Source organism: Pygoscelis adeliae, unplaced genomic scaffold (assembly GCF_000699105.1).
Source record: "Pygoscelis adeliae isolate BGI_AS28 unplaced genomic scaffold, ASM69910v1 Scaffold1, whole genome shotgun sequence".
NCBI lineage: Eukaryota > Metazoa > Chordata > Aves > Sphenisciformes > Spheniscidae > Pygoscelis > Pygoscelis adeliae.
Window position 1 is genome coordinate 1,763,610 of NW_008824051.1, and position 9,461 is coordinate 1,773,070.

The 9,461-nt window shown below is 48.2% G+C and overlaps 1 protein-coding gene across 2 annotated transcripts in view; it reads right to left on the reverse strand.

Annotated features, from left to right (window-relative positions):
• The window catches only part of FOXN2 (forkhead box N2), a 33,667-nt gene extending 25,761 nt beyond the window's left edge, over positions 1–7,906 (reverse strand). For both annotated transcript variants that reach the window (XM_009333616.1, XM_009333614.1), the window contains exon 1: positions 7,674–7,906. The gene's annotated coding sequence lies outside the window, so the exon portion shown is untranslated. The remainder of the gene's footprint in view (positions 1–7,673) is intronic.
• Between the last annotated feature and the right edge of the window lie 1,555 nt (positions 7,907–9,461).

A 9,461-nucleotide genomic window follows, 5' to 3' on the forward strand; every position in this document is an offset into this window, starting at 1 on the left:
TGGCAGGGCATGAGGAGCTGAAAAGTCCTTGACTAGTGTAAGCACCACTTAGCAACAACTAAAACATCAGTGTGTTATCAACATCATTCTCATACTAAATCCAAAACACAGCACTGTACCAGCTACTAGGAAGAAAATTATCCCAGCCGAAACCAGGACAACGTGCTCGGACAATAATACTGTGTCTGCGCTCAGCATCCACCCTTAACTCAAAAGAGAGGTCTCAGACTAGGGTGACTAGGGTGGTCCTGCTGCTAAAACCATCATTCTTGTTTTATGCCAAGGCAAGACTATGTAGAATAGGTACCTCAAGATTATCAAAATACGCCACTCTTTCAAACAGCATGGGAGGTCAAACTGGACCAATATCATTTGTATACACACACACCCCCGTGCTGGTTTTGGCTGGGGTAGAGTTAATTTTCTTCATAGCAGCTAGTATGGGGCTGTGTTTTGGGTTTGTGCTGGAAACAGTGTTGATAACACAGAGATGTTTTCATTGTTGCTGAGCAGCACTTACTCAGAGTCAAGGCCTTTTCTGCTTCTCACACCACCCCACGAGCAAGCAGGCTGGGGGTGCACAAGAAGTTGGGAGGGGACACAGCTGGGACAGCTGACCCCAACTGACCAAAGGGATATCCCCCACCATATGACGTCATGCTCAGCATATAAAGCTGGAGGAAGAAGAAGGAAGGGGGGGACGTTTGGAGTGATGGTGTTTGTCTTCCCAAGTAACTGTTATGCGTGATGGAGCCCTGCTTTCCTGGAGATGGCTGAACACCTGCCTGCCCATGGGAAGCGGTGAATGAATTCCTTGTTTTGCTTTGCTTGAGCACATGGCTTTTGCTTTACCTATTAAACTGTCTTTATCTCAACCCACAAGTTTTCTCACTTTTACCTTTCCGATTCTCTCCCCCATCCCACCGGGGGGGAGCGAGCAAGCGGCTGTGTGGTGCTTAGTTGCCAGCTGGGGTTAAACCACAACAATTATTTTGCATGGTAATTATATACAGAGGACTATGATTCTAGGATAAGATGATTAAAAGGCTGCAAAGTCAACTGAGGTTGCTCAAATAAAAGTTAGGGCAAGAGAGACAACCTTCTGTCCAGCTGTCTTGTGATTTTAGCATCGCTCAGGAGCACACAGAAATAATAAACACCAGTCCAGCACCCAAAGCCCAGTGAAGTCCTGCTCTTCCAGGCCACTCGCTACCCAGACAGCGCAGCCCAGGTCTGAAGGGGCTGATGAAGGCTGCAGGTGTATTCAGGTGGCAGTCAGGTTCAGAGAAGCCCTAGCAGATCGGAGGAGATTCAACATCATGAGACAAGATAATTTTTGCAGTCTTCTTTCAAACTCACTGAAGAGCTAAGTTTGGGAAAGGTTATGGGGGCTGGAAGGTCCTCAGCCTAGTGGAACACATCTGGGGTTAAACCAGGTTTGCACGCCCCCATACACATCCCCAGCTATGCCTTCATTTTGATGGAGGACCTTGAGCACCACTGTGTTCTGCCACAGAAACAAATATTTTAATGCATAAGTATGCTATGAAGACAAAGCTGCCTTAACAAAACTGGGAGTCCACTTGGGCATATCCTCAGGCAAGCAGGGAAGCACGCTTTTTTTGCAGCAGCCCTTCCTGAAGAAGTCTCAGCTCCAGCAGAGTCCAGGTCCAGTGGGCAAAGCCACAGTAGATACCTCCATCCCACCAAAGGTGACCTTCTCCAGAACCAGCAGTGTTGCAGGTAATGGTGCACAGCTGTCATTTTAGTACTACGGCCACCACGGCTGGACTCGTCGACCCGACAAGAAAGAATTCAGCCTTTTCGTTAAAAGACGCCATAGACCTTGTCCATGCCAAGTTAGCATGTGAGCAGAGCTGCTGCTGCTGCTGCTGCTGCTGCTTGACCCTTCTTCACTCTCCAGTGGCGTCAGATGAAAGGTGCCGTTTGGCATCTGCACAACATCAGTGCCCCAGGTTAGGACAACCTTCTCTGCAACTAATGTACCGATTTATTTCTGTAGCAACTAGGTCACCTCTGCTAGCAGCAGGAAGACCTGGAACCTGCTAACAGTGCAGTAATTTCCCTCCAGATTTAAAAAATAAAAATTAAAAAAAAAAAAAAATCTTACCATGCATTGTCAAAGTCTGAGGAGTAGAATATGATTTTAAGCCAGGAGAAGAGATTTTTAGCCATATCACACTTACATTAATGAAAGCAGCTCTGCAGCCACCCTCTCTGCAACAAGCTCAGGGCATGCAGCCTTAGTGATACAGCTGGGGCAATTTGTGTACTTTGCACACAACTTTTGTACTAACATATACACGCTCTGAGAGAATATTTTAAAAGATTGGTATGTGCCTTTGCACACAAGCAACTCTTGCATGCAAACTCTTCTATGGATTTTTCATATTCCCTTGCATTTACAGGAGGCACATCGACACCAGGGATTGTCCTCACTTAAATACATCAATGTAGGTATCGTGTTGCTAAAACAGCACAAGAATTGCACAAATAAATGACTGTCACCACTCACCTACACAAGTTCACAATACACTTTCAAGACAGCACAGGACCAACTTCAAGTTTTCGCCCGTTAGAGGGAAGAGCCACAAAAAAAAAAAAATCTTGGCACAACTAGTGAAAACCCATCGACAAAAAGCACGACATCCGCTTGACCGGGAGCATTAAAAGCATGACACCAGACCATTTTCCCCCCCATTAATTTAACCTTCCCCCCCTCCCTCATCTCCTTTGTCTCGGGCTGCCCTGCTCCATCCCCTGCCCACCTCACACGGGCGGCTCGGCAGGCCGGGGGTCCGCCCCGCCCCCCCCCCCTATATTTGATTACAACACTATATGATGTCACGTATCCAAGACAACTAAAGGCATTACGGTCTCCCAGGGACAAAACCGCCTCTCGGCCATAGATTTCAGCGAGCTGGGACCCGTTGTCTGCAGAGGAGAAGAACGGGCAGCTGCACCCCCGGTGACAAAAGGCACCCAGAGATGCTCCCCCAGGGCAGCACCCGTGGCAGTCGGGGCCCTTCCTGCTCCTCTTGGCTTGCAAAGGGGCAGGGGGGAATTAAAAATACCCGTTAAAAAGGTGGTTATCGGCTTCTCAAAGCCAGTCTGAAAAAAAAACCAAACCCAACCAAAGGACCGTCAAGCCTCAAGCTCCAGGGTTTCTTTTTAACCTTGGCATCGGTGGGCTCAAAGGAAGAGAGAAGTTTTCCAGGTATTTGCTGAAATACTTCCAAGCCTCTCTCATTTTAATGCCCCTTTAATGTCAATATTCTCCCACACTCTGTGATCTAATTAAAGGCAAGGAAAAAAAACCAAAACGCAGTAACAAAACCCAGTGAAAAGGTCCAATATTAGGAAAAGTTAAGAAACGCTGCAAAATTTAAAAAGGTAAGGGAATAAACCCTTATCATAGCCCGGGGAAGGGCAGGGAGTGAGAGAAAGAGAGATCATCCGAAATCTAACTTGTATGAAAAAAGTTTTCGTTTTTTTATTGAGTACACATATACACACACACAAGTGGGTTTGTGATTGAAGTAAATATCTGAAACGAAAACGATAGGTAAACTCAGACATGCCGAGACCCCAGTCCAGACCCTGTGCACAGCCCAGAGTCTCTGGGCCATTTATTCCAGCGCTGCCTGCAGAGACTTTGCAATCGTGAAGCCTTTCCAAAGGCTGCAGTCACTGTTGGATGGGGTCCCCTGTGCCTCAGATTCAAAACATGCACATGAAAACAGTCTAACAGAGAAATTGGGAAGTGATAAAAAAAACCAGCAGTGAAACCTAAACTATTAAGAAAACCCCTTGGTGTTACAGAGAGGGAGGGCCCGGTACTTTTAAGAAAAATGCTTTACTGCCAATAGTAGCTTTTCAAAAGTAGCTTTTCAAAAGATGCCTTCGGGTCATGTTCCTTAAATTCAGTACACTGCTTGCTAAATGGACTAAAATGCAAAAAAATGTAAGCCATTGATATGTTCACAAGTGAGCCATTTGAGCAAATGCCTTGCAAAATAATTCTGATGCTAATTTCCTTTCCAGGGTAACCCTTCCACGTGTTTCTCTACCATCCTCTTGAAATAGAAGTGAATATAGCTACGTTTCAGCTGGTGGCTGTACCAATTTACCAACATTAGAAAACATAATGCCGTCTTTTCCATCCAGCTTTTCTGCCTTCTTCAGCCTTAAAGTACCAGAACTCCCGATTTTCAGCTCAAAGCCAACGATTTGAAGCTTCGCCCCAAGTGACCCTTACGCAAGATTTCATTTAAAAGCATCATCGGAGCCGTACCACAAAGCCACCGCCACGTTACCAGCACAACTTCGTGATCGTGAAGCTGTCACCAGTTGCTGTTTCCCATGTCCTGCTCCCCAAGCGCAGGTTTTCCTCCAGAGCCCCAGGCACGGCAGAGCGATGCTCTTCAACATGCTGACCTCCCCGGCCAACTTGCTCTTAATTTTACTCCACAACTCTTGAACTTGGCTTTCTGTTTCAAAATTACTTTATATCAGAATAATCCCTCTGCTCGTAATGGTTGTGGCACAAAATTATCTTTTCTTCTATACGGTGACCCCACACTGCAACAGCCGGGCCAAGCAGGTTTCTCGTATAGACAAATGGCCCAGTTTAATCACACAGGGTCTGTATGTTGAGGTACACCTTCAGATGGAAGGCTACAGAAGACACCAATTTCTCTAAACACAGAAGAAAGGCACCCGTGCTAGCAAAATTAAGCCATCGAAGTACAAGATGCCATCTGACACTTCTCATATGGCATGGTCAAAAGCCCAAAAGCATACTAGCTCATACTTTTGACTACTCAACATCCCTAAACCAAACCAAACTGGCTGATAACCGGTCTGGTGATGGTCCTCACAGACCAGAGGATGAGGGATGAGTGATTGCTGCTGCTGCTTGGCAGCAAGCTTCCCAGCTCCCACTCACTCAGTTCTACTTTGTGCAAGTTTTCCAGCTGCTGAGCTCTCTCCACATCCAGTAATCAGCTTTTAGGTGACCACATACTTGCCCCAAATCTAAGCATAATGCAATCCAGTGAGAATGTTAAAAAGGAAGCAAGCAGGGGACTGCACGTGAACTGGGAAACTAAAAGTAGCTACAAACTGCAAGATAGGAACGCACTGAAAATAATTTGAGAGAAGAAACAAAGCCTGAGCATGGTATCAAGATAAGCTGCTCCAGGAGATGGGCTTTGGGAATACATCCAGTCACACATCACGAAGTCCACAATAAAAACGCGATGGCAATTTGTACGACACACACTGGTGGGACACCCAGATGCATAAGCAAAATAACACGAGGGTCGAGCAGCATCACCCGCATACCACCCATCCAGCACTTAATAGATGGAAAACGCGGTCACGCCGACAAAGTCGAAGGTACCCAGTGGTGCCGTTCAAAGGCACATCAAGGTGTGTGTGGTTGTAAGGCAGAGACCAGGTTTGTCGCTGGCCGTAGGCAAAGGCCCGCACACGGCCGTAAGCGCCGCAGCTGGAGGCTGTAGACCTGATCTCAGCCCAGCCCTGCATTTCAAACCCGTCCCATTAGCAAGTTCAGAGAAGTGGCATCAGCCACCTTAGTCCACAGCTGCCATCCTGCAAGGCAGCCAACGTAGACGGGTACCGCTAACCTGAGTAAATCATATTAGGATTTTCTGCCAGCGGGCAAAACTGGCTGAAAACATTCCCAACTTATAATCTAATCCTTACAGAGGGTGCAGAAGAGCAGGGGTGGGAGTGATTTCTGCAGCAGCAGTAGCCCATTTAATGGAGTCCCTAACATATCCTAATCTTTGAGGAAAAAGTAGGGAGCTCTAAGTCTAGTTTGAACACAACAGAAAAAAATTTGAACACGCTAGGAGAAAAAAAAAAGTCAAAATCCACATCGTTGACTTTTGATATAAATCTTCCTATCTGCACAAATTCCAGGCTTCTCTTTAAATGGTCCGGGTACATGAGCAACCGTTCGGTAACACGGGTATTTCTGCCCCAGACACAACAGCTAGTCTTCCCGGTTGCAAACTGCACAGACCTCCGGGCCCTCGGCACCGAGGAGCACCCAGCAGCGCTCTCCAAAAGCGAGTGTGCCCCAACCCTCATGCTTCTGCAGCGTTTTACAGGGAGGAGGCAGAGTACCAGGGGTCATAAAGACACTGGCTGGCATCAGACAGCACTTCTTTCGTACGACGTAATTTATTACCGAAACATGGGTGAGCCCGTCTGCCACTTCCTGACTTAAATTGTACTTTGCAAGTACCCCAGAGCATCGCTGTGTGCTTTTACCCAGCATGGTGAGGATGGGATGGAGAGTTCATCATCACACAGCGTGCACTAAGTCAGAAGGCACGTGTAATATGACAGGGAACTAATAAACATATCACACACAAAGGTCCAGCCAGAAAAAAAGTGAAGCAGCATCTCAGGGTTTTCTTGTTTTACTTGTGGGTGTTTTCTCTGGGAGCCAAGGAAGCTGCTGGATCTGGGAAGAGCCACACCACGAGCACCCAAACCGACCCTTTCAGTTGCTGCGCTGGGATGCGGACGAGGTTTCCAGTCTGCAAGCGCGCACTTGCTGAGAGACGAAGCCCCGTGCTGACGTGAGTCACCAAGTGCCGCTGACAGCAGCATCTCGGCGCAGGAAGTTGCCCAACACCATTTCAGTTGTCGAGCGGCGAGGCACACGCGCTAGGATGCGGCACTCGCTGCCTCCATCTACTTCCCTCAAGTAAGTTACAGTCAATGCGGTGACATCCTATATACGAGCTTATACACAATACACCTCATTAACGGGAGGGGGGGGAACAGCAAAAGCCATAAAAAGAAACCTCAAGGAGCCAAATGGAATAAAACGGACAGAATTTACACCTGCGCTAAAAGGTAGTGAGTATGCATCCGTACCGCTGACAGCCTTTACTTATGGGGACTAAAGGCTGTTTTCCATTGATTTACAGCCAGGAAAGGAAAGCTGTATTTAAGACAGCTCATTTTGCACCGCGGCAGTGCAGCAAGACTACCCCCTTGAAGGGAGCGGCGTAAGAGATGCAGAGCAGCGTTGTGCTGTGTGTGCTGTGGGCACACAGTCACTCCTCCCAACACTCCTACTTTCTGTCACCCCGCCAGCTATAATCCCGCTGTCTGGCTCGTTCTGATAAGGTAACACGAACTTGTATTTGGAAAAAGTCTTCTGAGTGCCTGGGATATTTCCTCCCATAAATACCAGCTCCTTTTAACCCCAACAACGAGAAGCCAAGGAATGATGACGGGGGAGGAAGGTGAAATTACAACCCTAGTGAAACCAGCATCAAAACTTCCACTGTTTTTATGGGAGGGAACCAATGCTTCCATGCAAGAACTGCACCGCTTTCTCATCAGTTTAAATTAAATCCATACACAGCATCTTCAGGCGCTAAACTATCTCGTTCACCAAGAGTTTGGCTTTGCTCAACGTGTCAGGTTTTCAAGCTGACTGCATCGAGCGGGCAGAGCCTATGGTTAATAAAGATAGTAAAAATGAGCTTGATGTGCCCCTAAGCCTCTGTCTTCTTTCCCAGGCACTACAGTCGCTTGCCAGGCAGTCCTTTTTCTAGTCCGACAGGACCATTACACATCCCTGTATCTGCTCCGTTACTTACTGGACTGGCATGTCCTGACACTGAGATAGCTGCTGGCAATGCTGGCGCCTTCCATCCCGAGCTCCCCAGAGGATGCGGGAAGGCTCCTCAAGCAGAAAACCTGTGGCAGTTGAAGCTGTTGGGGCAGCACGCTCCTTGGTTGGTGTCCCTTTTGGATAAAAAGAAAAAATCTTACTTCTGGGCTGAGCAATCCCTGCGGAGCTCCTTCGGTATAGCCTCGGTGGCAGCACCCAAAGGGGTCACAACTTCATCCTCTGGTCAAGACGCTGACAACGAAGACATCAACCGAGTTTTATTCCAGCAGGGTCCCAGAGAGCACTCCGGGCCGCACGCCTGAAGCGGTACGGGGTCGGTGCCTCCAGCCCCCTGCTCCCCAGGGCAGTGCCACAGCTAGAGCCAACACAGCACCTCCACCACCCTCTGCAAGCGTAAACTCCGTGTACAGTGGCGCCGCTCAGTTTATGGGGCATTTGGGGGGGGGAAGACTAAGAGCACAGAAAAGTCCTATGTGTATTTTAGGCAACTCAAACGTACAAAGTGAGAATTACCATCTCCCCCCTGTTTCTACAGAACTCAAGTCACGCAGCTGGACACAAGTGAGCCCCCAGCAGAAGCCGAACCGCTGCGGCAGCATGCGGCCGAGCTCAGAAATAACATACCCTGGCACTCTGCTAAGTTCATTATCTCAAGCTCTGTGCTGTGTTAATTGCTACTATATAGCTTTCAGTTCAGAGCTGATGTGTCCAACTACCTTCTGCAGAGCTTGGGAAATGTGAGTTGGCACCTGCCAAGAAAAAAAAAAAAAAAAAATGGAACAACTGCAAACTAGTTCGAGTTTTCTGACATAACGTCAGCTTAATTCTTCTTGCATAGGTGTAGCATCACACCAGACTTCTAGGAGGGAAAAAAGACCCGAAACCAAGAAACACAACAGAAGTTAAATGATTCACGTGTCAGTATATGACAACCCAACTGTTACTGAAGTCCACCTAAATGCAAGTCCACCAGTAATAAGATTTGGAGTGTGTGCGTGTGTGTGTATATATGTAGTATATTATATACAAAATTATCTTTATTTCACAGGTTAGCCACAAACCTAATCAAGTTACCTTCACAGCATTCAAGTCCAACATAATTCAGCATTTTTAACTTTACATTTTGCATATAACGTCCATCCCTAGGCAGGCACCAAGGCGGAGAGGGGAGTTTACTGGGTCCCGCTCAAGGTTATTCCTTATTTTCTGGTTTTACTCTTTGTCCTCTTTACTCTTTGTTTGGGCCTTGTCAGAATCCAAATCTTCACGAACAAAAGCCAGTTTCCGCTCCCACATAAACTGGGCGACCAGGAGCGTTTGTGTGTCTGGGCAGGAGCAAGCCAGGCGGGCAGTAAGATGCTGCTCCTCAGCCGCCACCGCCATTCACTGCCCAACTCCACCGAAAACCCCCGAAAAAGCCGGAAAACTCCGACGGGCCACGTGCAGAATCCCAGCCGCGCCTCGAGCACCTCATGAGCTGTTTCCAGCGTTTTACCCCAAAATGCGGGACCCCCGTAACGCGTCTCCCGCTCCCCCCTCACCTCTGCAAACCACACAGACTTTGCACACCCGTGGGGGCTTCCCACCGATTTTGGGACAACGGGGCGCACCGGAATAACGCCCAAAGGGTGTTTATTTAGTTAAATAAACCGCTTGAGGGGTTTATTGCGGTGACCCGGAGGCGAGGGGCACGGGGGAGCCGCGCCGCCCAGTCCCTGCCCCGGGCGGACCCCGTCTGCGCACCCCCACCCCG